Source organism: Calonectris borealis, chromosome Z (assembly GCF_964195595.1).
Source record: "Calonectris borealis chromosome Z, bCalBor7.hap1.2, whole genome shotgun sequence".
Classification (NCBI taxonomy): domain Eukaryota; kingdom Metazoa; phylum Chordata; class Aves; order Procellariiformes; family Procellariidae; genus Calonectris; species Calonectris borealis.
This window is the reverse complement of record NC_134352.1, coordinates 74,713,325-74,734,683: the sequence shown is the minus strand read 5'-3', so window position 1 is coordinate 74,734,683 and position 21,359 is coordinate 74,713,325. Positions and strand designations below refer to the sequence as shown.

Below are 21,359 nucleotides of genomic sequence, written 5' to 3'. Positions count from 1 at the left end.
ATTCAATCTTGTGGCAGTCTTGTACTGCTTATTCTAATGCCTCTTGTTGAACCTGACCCACACGTTATCCCTTCGTGTAAATAACTTATTTAGACCTAAGCTCTAAACCCTCTGTTTAAGGCTGAATGAGCTGGACTGAAGGAAAAAAATATGTCCTCACATGGAGTGGAGCACAGAACAAATGTTCCTTGACCTCGAAGCAGAGCTTGCCGTGCTGGGTAGCGTTGTCTCTAATGGGAGAGTGCACGCACAACTCGTCTCCTGTTTCTTCTTTTCCAAGCTCCTGCAAGGAGGAGCAGCGCCGTGCCAGTAAGCAGAGGGCTGGCAGGGCACGTGGAGCTTGGGTTTCTCTCCTGTTCTGCAACATCATGCCTTACATGTTGGCAGTGAACACATGATGTTCACCTTTTTCTAATGTTTTTCTAACACGTGGGCTCATGAGATGGCAGAGAGTGAGTGTGACTCTTCATTTCATTCCTGTAGGTTGTTGCTTATGTCTCTGAGTAGATCTGGGTGTGAACTGTTGGCATAGTCCTTACACAGGGACAGCCATGGACAAACCACTCCATCTGGGAGTTTAGCAAAAAATCAGAAAACAAGGGACTTGTTTCGAACAATCTACAGGAAATTTATTTGTCCCCTGTCAAAAATACAATCTTTGTAGAGGGGATGGATGATAGGTATTGCAGTTTGCGTTCTTTCAGCGAGAGAGACTTTTTTCCCCACAGAAATGTAGAAACAACCTCTCTCACAGGTAAGACTTTTTTAGAGTAGATACAAAAAGAAAAAACACATTACAACCATTTTGCAGGTAAACTTTCTTCCCTGTTATAAACTGTAACTTTTATCAAGCCACGAGCAATGCAAGTTGGAGACACTGGGCCAACGCCCTTCTCAAAACCTTCTCATTTCTGTCATGGTGGGCCAGCCTCTGCTTTCCTTGAAGTGAAACAGCCTGCATTCAGGAGGAAAGCTGCTTCCTCTGCAAAACCATTATCTGCAGCATGGGATCTTTGGGATCTGACTTACCTGTTTTGTTCATTTTTTTAATAAGGATTTTTAAATGCACCACACTCCTCGCCTCTGGACCAGTTTGGGGGTACAAGGACACCCTTGGAGGAGCCCACAGAGCTTAAGCAGCCCAGTGTGGCATCGCCGGGAATGGTGGGGGCCAGTGGGGCCCTGCCTTGCTGCCGCGCTCGGCCCCGGCTCCCTGTCCTTCAGGGACAGGCGGCTGTGGGCCCCCGGGATGCCCCTCGCTGAGGGGACACAGATGTCAGGGCCCCATTCGTTCCCCCTCCAGAGGTCTGGCTGCTGAGGGTGCCCTGGCCACTAAGGGTGGCCGTCATCCCACTGGGGACTGGGGAGAGGCCCCAGACAGGCAGTGGGGAGGCTGGGGCCATGTCCTGCCTCATCCCTGGGGAGTTGCTCTGGGCTGAGCAGGATCCTCAAGGCCCCCTGACACCCATTCGTTCCTGGTTTTCCACCGAGGGAATTGCCCTGCATGGGAGCAGAGAGATGGGATGTGGAATAACGTTTATGCAAAGCAGCCAGCTGAGAGGTTGGGAATGTGCTGTGAAAGAGGGGAGAAAAGTGTCTGGCATCATGGTAACCAGAGTGTCCTTTCAGTTGGGAAAAATAGCAAATACAGGAGGCGAGTGGTAGGGCAGAAGAGGCTTTTCTAGAAACATCTGCCCTGGGGATGCGATGGCCAAACCCGAGCGCTCGGCCCTCCAGACCTTGGGGGACACGTTTTCCACATGGGCAGCGGTGGCCACTGGTTCTCTGGTGAAGTGGCTGGGTGGAACAGGGCCTGAGGTGTACCTTTGGAAAGTTAGTTATTTATGTCTGAAATAATCACTCCGGGCTCATTTTCTCACCAGTTCCAGATGCTGATTTATCTCCTCCTGGGTTAGACATTGGGGATGAACCACCCAGAAGAACTAGCTCTTCTACGCTGGCTTGTAAAAGGCACCTTCGGCAACAAGCCAAGAATTGGAGGCCTAACCCTGAGCTGCCTAAGTCGAGATGAGGAAAGTCCCTCCGCAAATGATGAAACCAGAGCCTCTATCCTCATTTGAAACCGGGTGTGGATCTGCTTCGGCAATTCAACCCAAAAATTAAAAATCAGCACCAGTCTTAAGACATGGAAAACAGGACTAAAAGCTGTTGCCCCTAAACTTCAGAAGCATTTTTTTTCAGCTCTCTCCTTCAGCATGGGAAGACACCACCTCCTGGTTTTACTAATGTCTCTTTAAAAAAGCAATGAGTGATGATAGGGATAGAAGGGGAAGAGTCTGGAACAGTTAAAATGTCCTTGGCTGCCTTTCTGCCACCTGGGTAAATTAGATTTTGCCAAGCGTGATGCTCCTGAGACTGGAATGATTCAGATGCATCAATCAGTGTATTTAGAGCTAGCCTGGGTATTTCTGTACTATGCTGGAGTCTGGAGTCCAGATGAACATGCAGCTGGGCAAGGTGGAGAGGAGTCACACTACGGTTTATGGCTTAAGCCTCTGCTATTTTTGCAGGCTGGCCTTATGTGTGCAACATTAAAAGCCCTAAGTAACAGCTCTCAGAATCCCTGAGGCTAAAGTTTGATTAGCTAACTTGCAGGTTTTCTTTACAGAGAAATATATTTTCCATTTTTATAACTGTGGTCTTAGAAGTTGTTTTACAGTTAACTTGCACAGATGCATCTTTTAATATGTTTTCTTTTCCAGTATGACAGTTCTGGGGAGGTGGAGGGTTATAAGACATGACAAATGCTTACTATTTGCAAATTCCAGAAAAAGCAAAAGGCGCTATTTGACTGTTTAATAGACTTGGCAAATACCTGGGAGCAAATATCAGGAATATGCTCACAAATATATATGCCTAACATTTCCAGAAAAGTTTTTTTTATTTTCTCAAATGAAAGGTGCATTTTAGCCACAGAAAAACAAAGACCATAATATAGTTTGGGGAGTGGGAGTTCTGGATAGGGCAAGTGAAACGGAACAAAGTCCACAAAGTTTATCAGCTAGCCCAACTGTTTAAAAAAAATTTCCTGAAAGATTTTATTTAAACAATTCATGCCATTTGACTAATCCAGCACTCCTATTTTCTGCTTTATCTAAAGTATGTTAAACTGAAGAAAGAAAGATCTTCAGGGAAGATTTACTGAACAAGTTTTCAGAAAAGACCATCTGAGAGAAATGATTCACCAAAATGTTTCAAATGCAGGCGATACATATTAGGTCTGGTGTGCTGTTTATGGAAAGAGTCTGTGCTCCTCTTGCTCTATTCATGCAATAAATGCATTTCTTCAGGAGAAAAAACAGAAGTATATACAGAAGCAATTTATTTCCTAAGAAACAGTTTTATTTTTAAATTGCAAATCTTTTTGAGAAATTTGATCACTTTGAAACAGTGAAAAACATCCTTTTCTCAGAAACAAGAGGGGTCTGAAGAAACTTCCATAAGAAGTATTTTAGCAGATTTGGTAGAAAAGTATTTCTGTTGTTCAGAGGAGGATAGGAAAAACTACAACTTTTGTAGCCTCTGTTCATTGAAACCAGAGGCAAATGAAAGGGATGCATCTCATTGAACTTCAGCTGTCTGGGGTAATGTCCCTTGTTCTGACAGGCTTATTTAGTTTTAGGGGGGCATTTCTTTCTAGGATCTCTTTATGATGTCCCACCTCAGGTTTTTTAAAGGGTTGCTGCTTAAGTGAAAGAATATATTTGTTTTTTTACCAAACCAGGACAAGCACCTAAACACAATGATCTTATTTTCAAAATGCAGATGAATGCTGAAGTACTTTTAAATCCCAGGGCATTATTCCCTGCAAGGAACTATTGTAGGCTGAGCTCTGATGAACACATTTCCAAATGCGCTGGAAATGGTTATTTAATCAGTCAGGTCTTGGAGGCTGGGGAACTCCAGGAAAAACTAAAAGAAAGGTTAGCTGTAAAATGCATCATCTATTTGGCCCTCTACCTATGTTAAATTTTCATAATTCTTTTAATTGCTCAGATATTGGTAAACAGTACAGTGGCAGAGGACCCTTCTAAAAAAACCACATGAAACTTAGGATAAATACAATGATTGCTGTTTGTTGTCATATTAAGATGCTTGTCTGTTTCTCCTCTACTTTATCTCACCAAAAATTAATTTAAGGGGAATGTCTCCAAATTATATTGCAAAGTTTTGAGAGCTTTCAAGCTGATTTACTTTATGCAAAAAATAATTCTACCTGTTTGTTCTGTCTGGTTGCTTTACGAGTGCTTTGCCCTCTGGACTTGCTTTGTTTTTACTAGTTTCTGAGATTTATTTAGAGACTGATTTTTTGTGTTCCTGACTCATACAAAATTGAAGAAACAACAAACTAGTTTTAACAGAGGTTGTAAGAATTTTACTAACGTGAAGAATAAAGACTATTCTGTTAACCTGATTGCGAAACTGATTGGAAGAGTTCTCCATTCTGTTTTGGTTGGCCTGAGAAAATAGCAAGCTATGCACTACAGATGATCTAAAGATTGAAACTAATCTCTATTTGCCTGATTGGAAAATACATTTGCTTCTCTTTACATCCCGTGTAGGGTAAAAAATGTATCTTTGCTTTGCAATAATTCTCCTTAACGTTATTATTAACAGAGGACATAGCTCTGTTTCCCAGCAATAGATGCTATTGGACGAAGGCCTAGATCCACAAAAGGCCTTAGATGCTAATGTGGGATTTGGGTGACTAAACACAACAGTTAGATCCTCAAAATCCCTATTCAGCTGTTGCCTAATCCTGTAGGTGCCTAAAATCTGTAGGAGCCAAAGACACTAACATTAAACTTCCCAATACCTACATCTCTGTTTACTTGGAAGTGCATCAGATGGTGTTTATCTGCTTCCTGGTCATGCAGCCATTCTCAGAACATGTTTGCAGATTTCAACTCCACAAAATGCAGCAGCTTCTTTCTCCCAGAGTGGTACAGTACTCCTTATGCAGTAATTCAGAGGTTACATTCCAGGGAAGAGAATGGAAGAGGACCAGGTTCAATCCATCCTCTTCTTGCTGGGCTTCAGCTCCATACCCCGTTACCCCCAGGATAATGGCTTACCCAGCATTCTTGCTGTAACAATTCTGGCCATGTGCTTTTCTACTTACTCACCTATACTGTTTTCTCTTCCAGCTACATCATGAAAGAGAAACCTGGGCCTGGGTTATTTATTTGAGAAGAAGGATATAGCTGCTTCTTATGGCTCCTTCAGGAAAGGTCTAGGAATCTTAAAAGCTGTGGTGGTCAGAAGAATCTCCTTGTAGACATGGGTGAGTCACTTGAAAGACTCTAGGTCATTGTGGATACATGTGTTAAAATGCCTATGGACAAAATTTAGATCCGAGGACTTAATTATTACTTTCCCCATAGATTCATAAATATACTTTTCTGGGATTTGGTAAATGACAGTAATCAGAATGTAATAGCAAAAAGCTGGATGGTGAAAATACCAGGAAATAAACACAATTGAATTAGAAACTCTAATTCTTCTATTGTTGCTCAGTGGGAGTTTCACAGTAGATTCTGTATGGAGGGAGTTTCAGGGGTCTCCCCATATTACACTATTGCATGTTTTCCTTCTGCTGGAGCATCAGTAAAAATGTCTGTCAATGTAAAATCCAGTCAATTTGAAAAACTGATTTAACTGGGCCATCTCAAACACTAGAATTGCTTAAAAATGAAATTCAAGTTCCCTGTTACTCTCCTTCACCTTGCCAGTCACTGAGCTGGTTCACACAGATATCTCCAGTAAAAGATATTAGTGAAGTTGCAAAGTCAGACACTGTTAAGGCAGGCAATAATGGAATTAGAAAAGGCTATGAAACCTGAGGCTGGTATTCTTGTGGGTATTCATTGTGAGACAGTCTTTACATATGTGACCGGGAAGTTTTTTTTTTTTCTTTCATCAGGAGTGCCATCTGCAGTGCCAATAAAATTCACTGTAGAGCAAGTTCATGCAAAGTTGCAGTGTTCAAACTCTGAAGAGCAAAATGGTAGCGGTGACAGTATTGCCCTGTCTTTTTCCTTCTAGTAGTGTCTGGCTTTTATACTTCATGCTATCGTGATTTGGAGAAACAATCCTAATAACTTGGGAGGTTATTTTATTCAGTCTCTTGTGTGCATGTGTTAGAAAACCTGTAGTTTCTACCAGATACTCACAGCCAAAGCGAAGGAATACTTATTAACAATAATGTCTTTAGAAACATGTCTAACCTCTTACTTAATTGTCAGTATCTGTCTACGCCACATATAGATACACTTCAGATTTTAGTTTCTAATCTGTGCCTATTTTTGTGTTGAGACTAAATATTAGACTAGATATGAGACTTGGTTTAGTCTCATATCTAAAACTCTGCCTTCAAGAGCAAATGTGTTTGTGAAGTGGTATTTGTTGGTGTAGGTGTTGAATTTAATGGTTAGCGCAGTGTTTTTTACTATTGCTAAGTATTTCCATTGCATTATTTAAACTGTTGTCTATTTTGTAACCATTTTTCCAAGTTAGTTTAACATTAACCTATTAAAAGATTTTTTTCCTCTAATGCCAACAACCAATGTGAGTCTACCTTTTCAGTACCCTTTTCTCCCCTCTTTCCTCTCTGCTGTCAGCTGTCTCCTGACCCTGGCCTTGCAGAAATGATTGTCTAGTGTGTGCAACTCTGAACCTACAACCAAATTGCTCATGCCAGTTTAGAAACTATTAGGGGAAATCTAACTGGTTGACAACCTCCAACTACTGGGTTAGCTAGGGTAAGCTCTTCCACTTCTATGAAACATAAGTCTTGTGATGGCAAAATGAAGTACTGAAGTTGTTGGTGTGTAGGTGTGGTGGTATAGCAGTGTTCCGTCCTTATACTGTGAGATAATATCAGAGGACATTGACTCCTCCTGCATTATAAATACTTCTGCCAAAGTACTGAAAAAAGGAAAAAGAAGCTGGGAGGTCTTTTATACTTCTTTAGGGTGTTGTAATCATGGATGCTTTTCCTTTTAAAAGTATCAGCTATATTAAATCTGATCTCTCCTGTTTTCCCTAAAAGGCTGTTTGGAAGTCCCATATGCATATTATGAGCTTTCTCAGTCTTCCATTGAAATGCAAAATGGATTAGATATTTCTCCCAGGTGTCTCTCAGTGTTTGAGTTAAGTAGGTGTTAATAAAAATAACTCAAAGCATTAAACAGTCCAAATAACAAACCACTTCACCTCTCTATTAATTAAGTTTTACTTACATGCTACTGTGGTGATAATTTCACCTGTTCTCCAGCCATCCATAGTCTTCCAGGAAAAATTCAGTAGATTTCCTCATGTAAACAACAGGTAGAACTCCCTCTTTGTTTTTTTTCTTCTTTTTTAAAATAAGATGTATTTTTATAAAGTTTCTACTTTGTAGATTGTAGATCTTTAAAACCGACCTTGAGTGGTGATTCCAGGTGTAACTATACCAAGAACTGTAATTTTTTCTTCTAACAGGGGCAACTTAACCTTCCATTTCTTTGCCATCAGTGAAGTGCTAGGAGATGACTTTTTACACAGTCATGTGGCCAATAATAACAATAATAGCACTTTATTGACATGGAGGGTCTTCAACCCTTCCTTGATGTATTGTTAACTTTATTCTGCCAGCCCTGCTTCACCCCCCATAAGACCAAAACGCATTTTGTACTAGGTTTCCAAGAAGCTGGAGGTAGGGAGCTTTTCATAGCAAACCCTTTTCTCTGCAGTTTGCTTTACCTACAATTACATCAAAGCCCAGATTTTCCTTATTTGGAACATATTGCAGAATATCTTTGTCCCATCATTAACTGTGGATTTGTAATCATGGGAGTTGAATCCACTGGCTATAACTATAACCCATCTTTGTCCTTTGAAGCCACTGTTGCCAGCAATACAGAATACTCCTTCAAACAGTGTTAAGATTTCCCAAGTGAAGGCCCTGTAGTGCTCCCAGATATTACAGTTCGTAGAGCTCATTGTAAAACAATAATATGGACACCAAGGCAAAGCATAACATTCAATTATTATTGAAAAGTATTCTTTTAATGCAGAAATAATAAAATTAAATAATTATGTAATCTTGCCATTATTTAAAATGAAATAAATCCTCCACTTTTTTCCTCTGTCTTGTGATTAGAAAAATACTCAAAAGGTCAGTTTATATCATATAAGCTGACTATGCTGGAAAGGACTATTTTATTTGGTATGTGAATATATTATTCTGAAGAGTTTGTTAAATTGGCTTGTATGTATGTACTTCGCTGCATCACTTCAACTACTCAACCTTGTGAGAGTCTATACTTGCAAATTTTTCCCGGTTAGTAGACTCTGTATCTTTGTTCAACTGTGACTGTGTTAGTTATTCTCCCTCACTCTTCAGAGTTAATGATTTTTCATCAAATATTTTTGCTGAGTTTGATATTCATGGCAACCAAAGGACTGAATACACTGCCCACAGCCTCGCTAGTGTGAGTAGCATTTCCTTCACTCGACTAAATCCGCTCAGCTTAGTCACAGGCAAAAGCAGTGCTAGGCCTCCTCATTTGTCCAGATTCAGGTAAGAGGTGGAAAAGATTTGTCTTTCTGGCTTTGTCAGTGCACATCTTGCATCTCACGCTCCTCATACATGCCATACCAGGTTGTTTTGACATTGTCAGTTGGGGATGTGACCTGTGTGATCAACAGCAAGGTGCCAATCTACCTTAAGTTCCCTTGTACAGCCCAGTATAACAAAAGAAAGCCCTACTAGTTTCTACTCGTGAGTTAGGTAAATCCATAAAATAGTGGTTAATGATACCCTTAGGTGATTTCTCTGGGTTGAGCTGTCCATTGTTTTAACAGAGTAACAGTCCTAGCGGAGCAGTAGCAAATAAATCATCAGGTAATTTGTGGCAGTTTTTTAAGAGTTGCCTATCCTATGCATAACCCCTATGTCAGTAATCTGTATAAAAACCTCCAAAGTGCTTTGAAATCATTCACATTAGTGTGAGAGCTGAGGTTTGAGGGAATGGTGTTGATGAGGCGTGTTGGTGTTTCTGTGCATTTCCCGCATGCTTTTCTTGGATCTCTAGGGGAAGTATCTGGAAAGGAAGATATTTTTTTCTCCTCCTCAAAGCTGAGAACTGGTAGCGGATTTACTGGTAGCTGAGTTAATTTTTCTTATGTGCAAAACCATGGGGTTGCAAATGTTCCCATTGGGAACTCTTCCTTCTTCTGGACTAATGCCCACTTATGAATCCTGTTTCTGCAAATGAATTCCACTTGGCTTGTGATTCCGGACATAAGTGCCCTCAGTTTTGTAAAATAAAGCCTACATTTTGTGCTGCAGGGAACTAAAAGATTCCACAGGGGTCAGAGCTTTTTCTTTTTAACTATTACAAAAAATATCCAATCCTCTAAATAACTTAGGGGAGGCTTTCAGGGAAAGGGGATAAGATCCCCTTTTTCTTGATGTATGAGGTATTTTCACTGCTAAAGTCTAGATACTGTAGTCCATGGATCTGGCATATTCCAAATTGCTATTATAGAGGTTTCCAAGAGGGATGTCTTTTTTGAATTGCCCAGGAGGGATGTCTTTGCCTAACTTCACAGCTTGTTCTGTGAACATTTTTGCACATGCTCAGCTGGCCCTGCCGCTATTTTTTTTTTCTCTTGGAGGCCAGTTTCTATGGATTAAACGAATTTTTTTCTCGCAATTGCACATGTGCATTTTCCTCCCAATCGCTCTGTGATGCTTAATGATGTGAGAAAAATCATATCACACAGGAGTATATTTTGAGATACTGGCGTGCAGAAGTGTTTGAGTGTCCTTTCTAGTTAGCTTGCCAGTAGTTGTGAATCTCTGCTTCCTCATTGCTCCACTGGACTGGTCATCCACATCATGTCATGCAGAAGCCATGCTATTTATCCTATGTCATCCCCTCCGACCTCTAGATTTTCTGGGAAATGGCCAAAGACTCTGAGATACTGTAATATATCCAGTAACTCAGCAAAGCTGTGTGAGGCAAAGTTCCATTTAATTTTAGACCTAAATATAAGGAGGTAATGAAATCCATGCAAGTAAAAAACCAAAACAAACTGTCATCTTATCCATCTCTTCCCAAATGAAGTGTACTCTCTAAATTAATTCATTCTAATTTACTTCTCTTACAGTCCTTATTAGTAAAATAGAAAAATGTGAGTGGTTCTATGTGAAAGAAATGAAGTTACTGCTCTACAGCTCTTTGCAGGCAGCACAACTCACAAAAGGAATTTCAGAAGCAAAGCAAGTCTTCACAAACTAAACACTGATATGGGCATGGCAAGATGCAGTGGTTGGGTCTTATTTTCACTGTGAGCGCAACTAACCATGATATTCTGAATTCCTGACTCTTGAAACTGAGATAGGAGTTCTCCCTGGAACAAATGCTCTAGCTCCATCACAAATTAAGGTCTTAAGGCAGGAATTAGTAAGTGAAGTTTTGTCCTACACAAATGTCAGAGTACCTGATCATAACAGTTTCTTCAAAAGTTTAAAATCTGCCACTAGAAGACTGTTCTATGCAATCAAGGAACATGCTTTCGAAAACTGTATCTAGTGAAGAGAAGCACTAAAGCTAAACTAATTTTCAGGATGTCATTTTTACCTTGATTCCATTGTTGTAATTCACGTCACAACGGGACACAGGCTCTCAGTTACACCACAGCAGCACCAGGCAATTTGTGTAATACCTGCGTCTATCAGTCATGGGTGAACTAGTCACTGCCAAAACACACTCTCTGGAGAGAACTTTGTTATACAAGCATAGTACTACTGAGAACTGGCAACATAGTATTTTTGAGAATAAAACACAGAGAGACAGGTAGGTTCTCTGCTAGGTTCTGCTAGGTTCTGTATTTTCACTGGTGGCTGGATGTGAAGCATTCATTTTAAAACCTAAGATACAGGATTTTAATTGATCATTTGACTTGGAAACTCAATGGAGAGACTAGTGTGGGCCAGAGATCCAATTTGGGTTGAAAAGTTTTGCATGAGCTTATGGGATTGAGGTGTCCACCTTGGCAGACAGAAACGGTCTTTAGAGAAGACTTGTCACATTGCTGGACTTGTCTCAATAGTCTCCTGACCTCTTCCTCTACTTTTTATTTGGCTTTATATGAAGACAGAGAATCTTGTATATCATTTCCTGTACATCATTAACATATAGAGAGAGGTGAGAATGATCATGGTAGATCCAGAAGAAAGAATATCTTCTGATATTTAAAATAACGGACAGATACTGTGAATTAAAATATGGAAAGAAAATTTTCCCGAGTTCCAACCTGTAACATCAAATCAACATTTGAACCCATCCAAAAATGTTAAATTTATTCCAAGGTTTTAAATGGGGGAATCATGACTATGTTGTGTAGGAAGACACTGCAGGAAGGGATCATGAAATCTAGTTCCCTAGCTGTGATAGGGAAAGACAGAAAAGAGCACGTAATCAAACCCTATCTGGAAACTAGTTACATTTTTTGCCTGATTCTTTCTTCTGAAAGGTTATTCCAAAAGCTCTTTTAAAGAGGATGTTTAGATTCAGTCATTCACTACTGGCTATTACCAACTGGTTCTTTTGGTATGTCATCATATAAATACTGCAAAAGTTGTCTTTCAGTTTAAATACCTTTTCTCAACTACTGATGTCTATCCATCTGTGTGTTTGCAGAGAGCAATACTACCTCCTTTCAGACTTAGCAAAACAAAACCTCTTCCATTTCACACGTTTTCTTTTGGATCCTCCTGTTAGCTCTTCACTGAAGCTCTTCTGGCTTCAGTTCATCTGTATCAGACATGAGGGATGAGAATGGCACACAGTATTTCAGATTAGTTTTCTTTTGTGTCTTGACGTGAAAAATGACTAGCTTTTTCTTCAAAGGCTCTCATGTGAAATCAAGGAGACATGTTTATTTTTCTCCAGTTCTTGTTACCCTCTGTGTGATAATAAAAAAGTCCCTGACTCTGTAAGATGTTATAAAGGCTAGAACTGTACTGCAAGATATTTAAAATGTAATGACACCAAAAGTCAAGATGAATGTTAAACTCAGCTCGCAGCTCACTTTAACAAATAGATTTAGAAGCTGATTTTGTTAGGATCACAGCAATTTCCTCTTTGTCACATTCAGAACAATTTAAATTAATTCAGCTGAATAGAGGCATGGCATAGGACAGAAAATAGCTACCATCAGCAAAGAAGAAGAAAAAGAGAGAATAAGGCTAACCAGTAGTCAGCTATCAGTAAAACTGGATCCTTGAGTTACTTAAAGCTGTCTCCTTCTACTCTTCCTGTAGTAATGCATATAAATAAGCACATACCATGCGGCTGTGCTTTTTTCAGTCTTCAGAGCACAGGTAAATTTTGCAGAAAGGAAGTGTTTCTCTCAAGGGCATTCGAGGCAGCACGGAAGAAAGCATGGAGAGAGGTCAGTGGGTAAATTGCTGAAAATTAGGAAGTAGCACTTATACCAAGCTTATAATGAAAAAAAAAAACCAAACCCAAAATGTACTCCTGCAGTATTTTTTTAAACTTCAGAATCTGAAACATTTTATGCACATTTAAGTACAATATGATCCATTGATAAAATACAATAGTGAATTGCTGTGTTTTTCAGCCTGCTTTCGATGTTTTCTTTACCTTTTCACATAACTGGCTGCTGAGATTTAGACCCACACATTACCACCCACCTTCTAGGTTGGTATTGATTAAAACTTAAGAAAGGAATCTTTGGTTGAGAGACCAAATTATTTCCTTTACTGGCTCATCCCCAATGAGGTGCCTGCAAAACATTCCAATTAAGTTTTAGGCACACAGTCCATGTTGTGATATGTATGTGACAATCTCTGGTTCATAAAGATGGCATGAATGTCTATTACTGGATGAAAGGAACACTTCTGTGGTCATTCAGAATGCCACCCGATATCAGAAATCTAGTCTCTCAGGCATCTAAATAAAGTTCAATGTCTTTGCATCTTTCAAGCTCCAAGGAAAAAATTGACATTTTGTCTCAGTTTTCTGGCTTACTCCTGAAATACTAGTGAACTTAGTTCTGAATCCCACCATCCCACTGATAGCAAAAATCTCAGTAAATTCAGTAAGAAATTGGACTTTATACATTTTTGTCTCCATGATGCTGGAATGTCTTAAGTGTTGCCTACTCTCACAGCTGGATTGTGGACTTGATATTGCACTTCTTTCTATAGCCAGCTGCAACAGAAAATGGACACCACAATCAATTCAGAGGTTTATCAGTCATTCAGAGGAGTTATTTATTTTTGTCATTTTGTGCATCAGATACATCAGCTTCCCTGGTAGTAAAGCAGGCTGGGGATGAAACTGGTTGTAGAGCAAGCAGCCTCCCCTTTCTCTTCTCAGTGATGGACATGAACCCGGAAAGCCGCCACATGAGAATGAGGGTCCTAGATGCCAACGACAAGGTCCAGAGGTGAGGTCCAAAGTCCATTTCCTTCTTCTTGAATTTTTGCTTGCTTGCCAAAATCAGTGCATGAGGTAACAAGCCTTTGAGTCCAGCCCCATTCCTAACTGCCAGTTCTGCCATAATTCAAGAGCTGCTGTAAACCAAGAATCTCTGTCCCTGTACCAGAACGAGTGTATGTTGGGTGGAAATCATTGTGAGGATATGGTTGTTCAGCACTGTTCCACAGATTGTATTTTCAGTCTGGGTAGAGCTCTATCAATCCCAGAAATGCTGTTTTTGGAACATTATGCAAAAACTGCCCTGTAGGGGACAAGGTATAACTTCCTTGTATAGCTTTCTCTCTGAATTGGAGAGAGATGGATTTGATGGATGGACTGTTTGGTGGATGAGAAATTGGTTGGATGGTTGTATCCAGAGGGTAGTGGTCAATGGCTCAATGTCCAGATGGAAATCAGTGACGAGTGGTGTCCCTCAGGGGTCCGTACTGGGGCCAGTACTGTTTAATATCTTCATCAATGACATAGTGGGATCGAATGCACCCTCAGCAAGTTTGCAGATGACACCAAGCTGAGGGGTGCGGTCGACACGCCTGAGGGATGGGATGCCATCCAGAGGGACCTGGACAAACTCGAGAAGTGGGCCCGTGTGAACCTTATGAGGTCCAACAAGGCCAAGTGCAAGGTCCTGCACCTGGGTCAGGGCAACCCCCAGTATCAATACAGGCTGGGGGATGAAGGGATTGAGAGCAGCCCTGCCGAGAAGGACTTAGGGGTACTGGTGGGTGAAAAGCTGGATGTGAGCTTGCAATGTGCGCTCCCAGCCCAGAAGGCCAACCGTATCCTGGGCTGCATCAAAAGAAGCGTGGCCAGCAGGTCGAGGGAGGTGATTCTGCCTCTCTACTCTGCTCTGGTGAGACCCCACCTGCAGTGCTGCATCCAGCTCTGGAGCCCTCAGCACAGAAAAGACATGGACCTGTTGGAGCGGGTCCAGAGGAGGGCCATGAAAATGATCAGAGGGATGGAACACCTCTCCTATAAGGACAGGTTGAGAAAGTTGGGATTGTTCAGCCTGGGGAAGAGAAGGCTCAGGGGTGAGCTTACTGCAGCCTATCAGTACTTAAAGGGGGCCTATAAGAAAGATGGGCACAAACTTTTTAGCAGGACCTGTAGTGATAGGACAAGGAGTAATGGTTTTAAACTAAAAGAGAGTAAATTCAGACTAGATATAAGGAAGGCATTTTTTACAATGATGATGGTGAAACACTGGAACAGGTTACCCAGAGAGGTGGTAGATGCCTCATTCCTGGAAACATTCAAGGTCAGATTGGACGGGGCTCTGAGCAACCTGATCTAGTTGAAGATGTCCCTGCTCATTGCAGGGGGGTTAGACTAGATGATCTTTAAAAGTCCCTTCCAACCCAAACCATTCTATGATTCTATGATTCTTGTAGCTGCAGATATCAATTTAACACCTTGCAGATTTCATGGACCTTCTGCTGCATGCGAGTCTCTACTGTAAGAGGCATGACTTACTAGGTGGAGTGCGCAGAGTCAGCTGTTTCCTGTGATAGCTACTATCTTTTTGAAGAACTGTACTTTTGGCTAGCTCCTGTGAAAACTTCTGTGTTGGTAAGAGATCTTTGGGAATTGTGACTCTGTAAGCGCTTTTGTTGAGTTTTCTATGATGTGAGTTCTGAGGAGCTCTGATGATTTTGAGAGGTCCCTTCCAACCTCAACGATTCTGTTATTCTGTTAAATACTTTTTTGCAAGTTGCAGCTACAACCAGAACAGTCAGTGATTGCCCTCTGCCTTCTTAGTTTCTACAGCTCTCATGGACAGCCTTATCTTACATCAGGTTCTTTCCATTTGGGAACTAATAGGCTACCTAGAGCTTTTATTAAAGGAATTGTTGGATACAGTATCCTGTAGAGAAAGGCAAGAGTTTTAGGCACTAGGTCTGCCTAATTTCTAGTCTCAGAACTGATGGAAAAGTTCATGACATGGATAGAATCACCATTTGCCTTTTCCACCATGACTTACCTCAGAGAGTTTGGGAAAAGAAGAGCAGGGGCACCCTCTGTAAAAGCTAAATAAATTCATAAGGAAGTCTTCCCTTCGAAGCATTCCCATTTCTGCAAAATTTGGGCGGTTCTTTAGGGCAGCTGAATGGCAGCTGCACTTTATTTTGTTTGTTTGTTTTCTCCCCAGTTAAAAAAAAATTACCTTTTGGTGTTACATGTGCTCCTAGGGTCTCCACCTCCAGAGTCACTGTAGTAATAGTACTGGCTTTAGGAAAGGAGGAAATTTACTTCTCCTTTCCTGGCTGATTTTTGTGGGGCTTTTTGGTTTTGGGTTTGGTCTTTTTTAAAATTGTTTTCATGGGTGTGTACAGAAAGAAGTCTGTGGAGAAGGCATGGGGAGATATGGTGCCTTCAGTGTTTTGGATTTGGGACAAACACAGATGCGTGGTGACACGCTTATCAGTCTGAGAACAGGTCCTGTCAGCTGTAAAGACCCATTTCATAGGATTATTAACTGGAAACTAAAACTGTGCAGTAGGAAAGTAATGATGTCACAGTAAATCCCTAGTTTCCTTGGGGACCTCTTGAGACTTCTGGTCTCCTATCCATCCATTTTCAAATGACCAGTTCAGTGAACAGGTTCTTGCAAAGTCTGATGATACTGTTTCTACTGGACCTTCCACCTTGCTGTTTCTCCCACAATGACACAGAAGGATTGAGTTATTGGCAGGGATAGCTTTTATACCTGACTAATTCATTTACCACTGGAATTTTGTATTTTACTACTAAAGGGGAGTGCAAACTTTTGGCAAACTCAGCTGAGGAATTTGCTCACGACTTTGCTTTGCAGTGAGCCATCTCCTACCTTGAACTGCAATGAAAATACCACTTAGGCTGATAGAGAGGGAACTCATTTGCAGTTCATTTAAAATGCGTTTTGGTATTTTTCAATGTGTTCTCTGCTATTATAAAGCTGGGGATAATATAGATGTTGTGTTTCCAAGACACACAGTCTTCCTGAAGGCTCTGAAGAGCTTATCTTCTCAATGAAATTACCTGAGTGCCAGAGCATAACTTCTGTCAGGAGCATGGTTGCCACAGTGATAGGATAACCCAGTTTTGTCAAAAACTGTAAGTATCAAAATAATCTTAATACATCCACTCTTATTTTGACCTTCTGACTTTCAAGGGTTTAGTGGATTAGTGTGCTCAGTTTGGGTACCAGTAGTGAGCCTAGTGAAGCATGATAGATCTTCCAGAAGGAGAATTGTTCAAAAGATATTTTCAGCCTCAAGTCTCCAGAAGTTTGAATAGTCTGGATGAGCTTCCATTACACATCTGAACACGCTGTACAATTCATACTGCCTTCCTCACTTACCCTGTTGGGAAATAGCAATGATGCCTCACAATATCTCTATACTTCTGCTCCTTCCTGGGTGCTTTATTGTGCAATGTAGATGTAATCCAGACCCTAGCTAAATGCACATGCAAACATACAAGAATTTGGGATATTAAAAAAATTTTGTTAAACAAAACAAAGTGCTTCTTGGTTCATTTAAAAATAATCATGGTGCTTGATTTACATATACTTTGGAACATCCTCACGATAACTGTTCCAAATCTATAATTTCAGCTACTGCATCTGGCACTGTAAGATTTAATTGGGTTAAAAAATGTAATCCTAGAAGTATAAATTCTAAATCTTTGCACATTCCTGGGATTCCAAAAACATGCATACTTTTATAACTTAGCTGCAGGATCAAGCCCTGAGTGCCTTCCTTGCCTGTGGACTTGAAAAGAGTTGAATGCCCTTATCATATCAGCAGAACAGAGAACTGAAGGAATTCAGGGCAACCCTGGAGAACCATTACAAATTAATTCATTCATTTGCTTCATCTCTAGAGATAATAATAATTTTTTTTCCAATTAAACTCCTTCCAGCTTCAAATGATTACACATGATTAAAAGACAGAGTTAATTTTAAAAATACGTATTTAATTGACAAGAATATCTATCAAAATCTTTTAAATAAAACTTATTTTTGGTTTGTGAAGCGCTGTTTCATCGCTATGGACCTGCCCATGGAAATGCATGGATATTGGTGGAAATGCCAGGGTATTGGCAAAAGTGAGTGCATTACAGGAACAGCCAGGAGGCTAATCGTTCACCTCGGGGATACTGAAGTTCTCATCTCTAATTAGCTACATCACCATTTCAAAACTACAGTATTACAAGGCACGGCCACCTCTTAGTTCTATTGTCTTCAAATCTGTATAGAAAAGGGGTATGCACTTATCAGCTTTCTAAAACAGATATTTTAGTGCAAAACATGATATAAGTTACCCCTGACCTGGCTGTGGATTGAAACAGGAAGCTTAAAGAGTTGATTGTGCCCTACAAAACCCCATGACCACTGTATTCCCCAGTGTTCATTCAGGTTTGCCAACCTTCAAGGTACCCAAAACTAATATGGCTAGAGAAGGGAAGTTGAAGTATGTGTGAAGTCTCAAGATTTCAGTTGAATATCAAAACTGACAGTTTTGCTGCATTTTTAAATTCTTCCTCTAAGTTAAAGCTTAAACATGTTGCATGTACTAATTTATTTATAGACCATTTATTAATGGTATATATATAATGAGTGAATCGGAAAGTTGATGAAATGTTTTAAGGAGAACTGAAGTCATGGCCTCTGAAGTACTGGCACACTACTAACACTGGCAAATAAATACTATACTGGCGAACAAGGCAGTTTCACTGGAAATGAGGTGGTCAAACACTGGAACAGGCTTCCTAGAGAGGTGGTCGATGCCCCAAGCCTGTCAGTGTTTAAGAGGCATTTGGACAATGCCCTTAACAACATGCTTTAACTTTTGGTCAGTCCTGAATTGGTCAGGCAATTGGACTAGATGATTGCTGTAGGTCCCTTCCAACTGAAATATTCTATTCTTATTTTTTTGCAACAGTTTTCAACTTGATGTAGAAATATACCTTTCACATACACCTTTCACACTTCTGTCTGACCCTTTCTATTTACCTGCCTATATGACTTTTTGTAATTATCTCTGTTTCTGCTATCCTGAAATTGTTGCCAGACTCTGTGACTTTCACTGTCTGCAATGTCATTGATGCTATAACCTTTGTGTAGATCATTCCCCATAGGGGTTTATAAAGCTGCTTACTTGAGTGCCATTATCAGGCTGACAAGAAACCAAATACCTCAAAAGTAATAGAGCAGAAGCTCTCATAGAACAAACAAACTGTTTGCTCTGTCAGATAAACAGTGGCTTCTCTTGTTTTTATGTGGTACTTGACAGCATCATGACACTTCTTGAAAAATCATTATCATAATAATGATTAATTCTAATAAGACTAACATGGAAAGAACTCAGCTTACTATTATATCTTTAACAGTCCAAGGGAAGTGATCTTCCCTGTTACCATTGGAAGAAACTGAAAATTACTAATTAAAGGTGAATGAGATGATAAATAATTTTCTTTTCATCAGTCCTTTCTTACACAGCATCATGAAATAGCAGAACTTCTTGCTTAACTCAATGAGGTTTAGCATATTTGTTTAAAGGAATTCAGATGCAGCTGATTTTAAGGCAATTTAAAGTGATATGTATTAGAAAAAGTGCCAGAATTGAAAGTTAAATCAACTAAAAACTGAATGGAATCAGAATATTACTTAAATCTTTTTGATTTAAGTATTTTGAAAGGAAACAGAAACATGGTCCTAAATATTGACATTCGCCTATGATAATGCCCCAGCCTCTGCCACTGAGTCTTCATCCTTCATCTTTTAGGCCTTTTCAGTTCTTTGTTTCTCAGCTAAGACTGCTGAATGCCAGTTACTGTCAGTCCTGAAGGTGGCTGGATTACATTCTTAAAACATCTCAAAAGACCTTGCTTTTCACTAACTCAAAAGACAAAAAAATGAGTTTTTGTATATGAATTCAATATTTTGTATGAAAATGTAGGCACTTTCTCTATTTTAACCACAATATAAATCAGCACAGAAAACAATGTAGGTTTTGGCATCTGTGTCATGTTAGTTTTGAATGATGAATACATACCAGGTTTGGGAATTACAAAAGCTGCTTGTGTGGTATGTTACAGTTTTTCCAGTGTATCTACAAGTACTTGAGCTTTCCATGTCCTAAATTCTCTGTTGTGCTCCTTGGCATAGCCCATTGGGATTTCCCACTAAGCACAAGGAATCTTCCCTTGGGATTCATCTGCCCAGGAGTGTACCACAAAATGATAAAAATGAAGGGCTATAGGGAACAATGAGAAATCTTCTTATCTTAAAGAGGGTAGATTTAGATTAGATATTAGGAAGAAATCCTTTACTGTGAGGGTGGTGAGGCACTGGAACAGGTTGCCCAGAGAAATTGTGGATGCCTCATTCCTGGAAGCGTTCAAGGCCAGCTTGGACGAGGCTTTGAGCAACCTGATCTAATGGAAGGCAGGGGGGGTTGGAACGAGATGATCTTTAAGGTCCATTCCAACCTGAACCATTCTATGATGCTGTGATTCTATGAACCAGAACCGTTCTGAAGCAGATTCAGATATCCTTGCACGTACTTGACAGATATTTTTTGTTCTCCAAGTTATCCAGGAGATACCACAGCATAGTGAAGTATCCTATTCCAGTGTTTCAATGCTTTTTGATTAAACATTTTCCTTAATACCCAACCAAAAAGTTTTCTGTAGTCACAGTAAGAGTTCTTCTTGATGTTTCTTCTGTGTGCATGAAAAACAACTTTTCATTATAGTATTTACATTCTTTTATATATCAGAGGGCTACAATCATGTCCTTCTTGGTCTTCTTTCTTCTAAAGAAAACAAAGTCCTCAACCTTCTTTGAATTTTTTTTTTTAATACTCTCTATTCTATTCTTCTCTGAATTCTCCCAGGTAATCTACATCTTTTCAAAAATGTATTGTTTAAAACTGGATGCAGAATACCATCTCAGGCCTCTCGATCCCCTCAAAGAAGGTGGATTAGCCATCATTCAGCTCTGTGTTGCTTTGAATGTACTGCTTCTTGTACTTAGTTTAGCTTATCTTATGTTGCCTTGGATGTGTTTCTCCCTATCCTTAGTTTAGACCTATTCTAGTTTAATACTGAGTACAATTGTAAAATGCTGTCTAGTCTTACTGATCAGTTAAATTTAACAGCTTCTCTTTCACAGCAATACTTTGTAAAGATCAGATTAATCACACTAATGATATAGCCAAGTTAGATAATTTCTAATGCAGGTAGGAAATGATATATAAAAGGAAGTGAAAAAGTTCTCCATTCTTTTTTTGAATCCTTCTCACATAGGTTCTCCCATTTACTTCAGTGGGATTTTTTTTTTCCTTTGGATCAAATTCAGGTGTCTTTAGAAGACTGCCATGACATTTTTAATAGTCTTTACAGGTGTTAAACAGGGTTCATAGTTGATAAGAAACCAAGCAATTTGTTAAGGATTTTTGGCACAATCCCATTAGAGCACACAAAAAATCACTTAATCCAGTATCTTACCTCCATGCTTACTGTCCATGAGCAAAATCTTGAGAAGAATCTACAAGAAAACCATGAAATAGAGAATTATGGTAAAATATGCCCAAAGGGAAATTGCTTCCTAACCCTATTTCTTGGTGGTTGCTTATTTACTGAGGAATGAGGTCCCAAAACGTAATCATGTTTTATGCAAGAGAGGGTATTTGTATAATTGACATAATGTTTAACCTTTCTGTGAGTCCTATAACGGTTTTTTCCTTCAGTTAGTCCTGTGGTAACAGGTTGATAATATATAAGGTGTTATTATTAAAAAAATACTTGTTTTTATGTATTTCTTACTTTCAA

The 21,359-nt window shown here is 39.8% G+C and overlaps 1 long non-coding RNA gene across 1 annotated transcript; it reads left to right on the top strand.

Moving 5' to 3' along the window:
* The first annotated feature begins 282 nt into the window (after nt 1-282).
* Nucleotides 283-6,018, top strand: LOC142075789 (uncharacterized). The gene is made up of 3 exons (XR_012671027.1): nt 283-452; nt 5,169-5,305; nt 5,945-6,018. It is a non-coding gene; the product is annotated as an uncharacterized LOC142075789 (long non-coding RNA).
* The last annotated feature ends 15,341 nt before the right edge of the window (nt 6,019-21,359 follow it).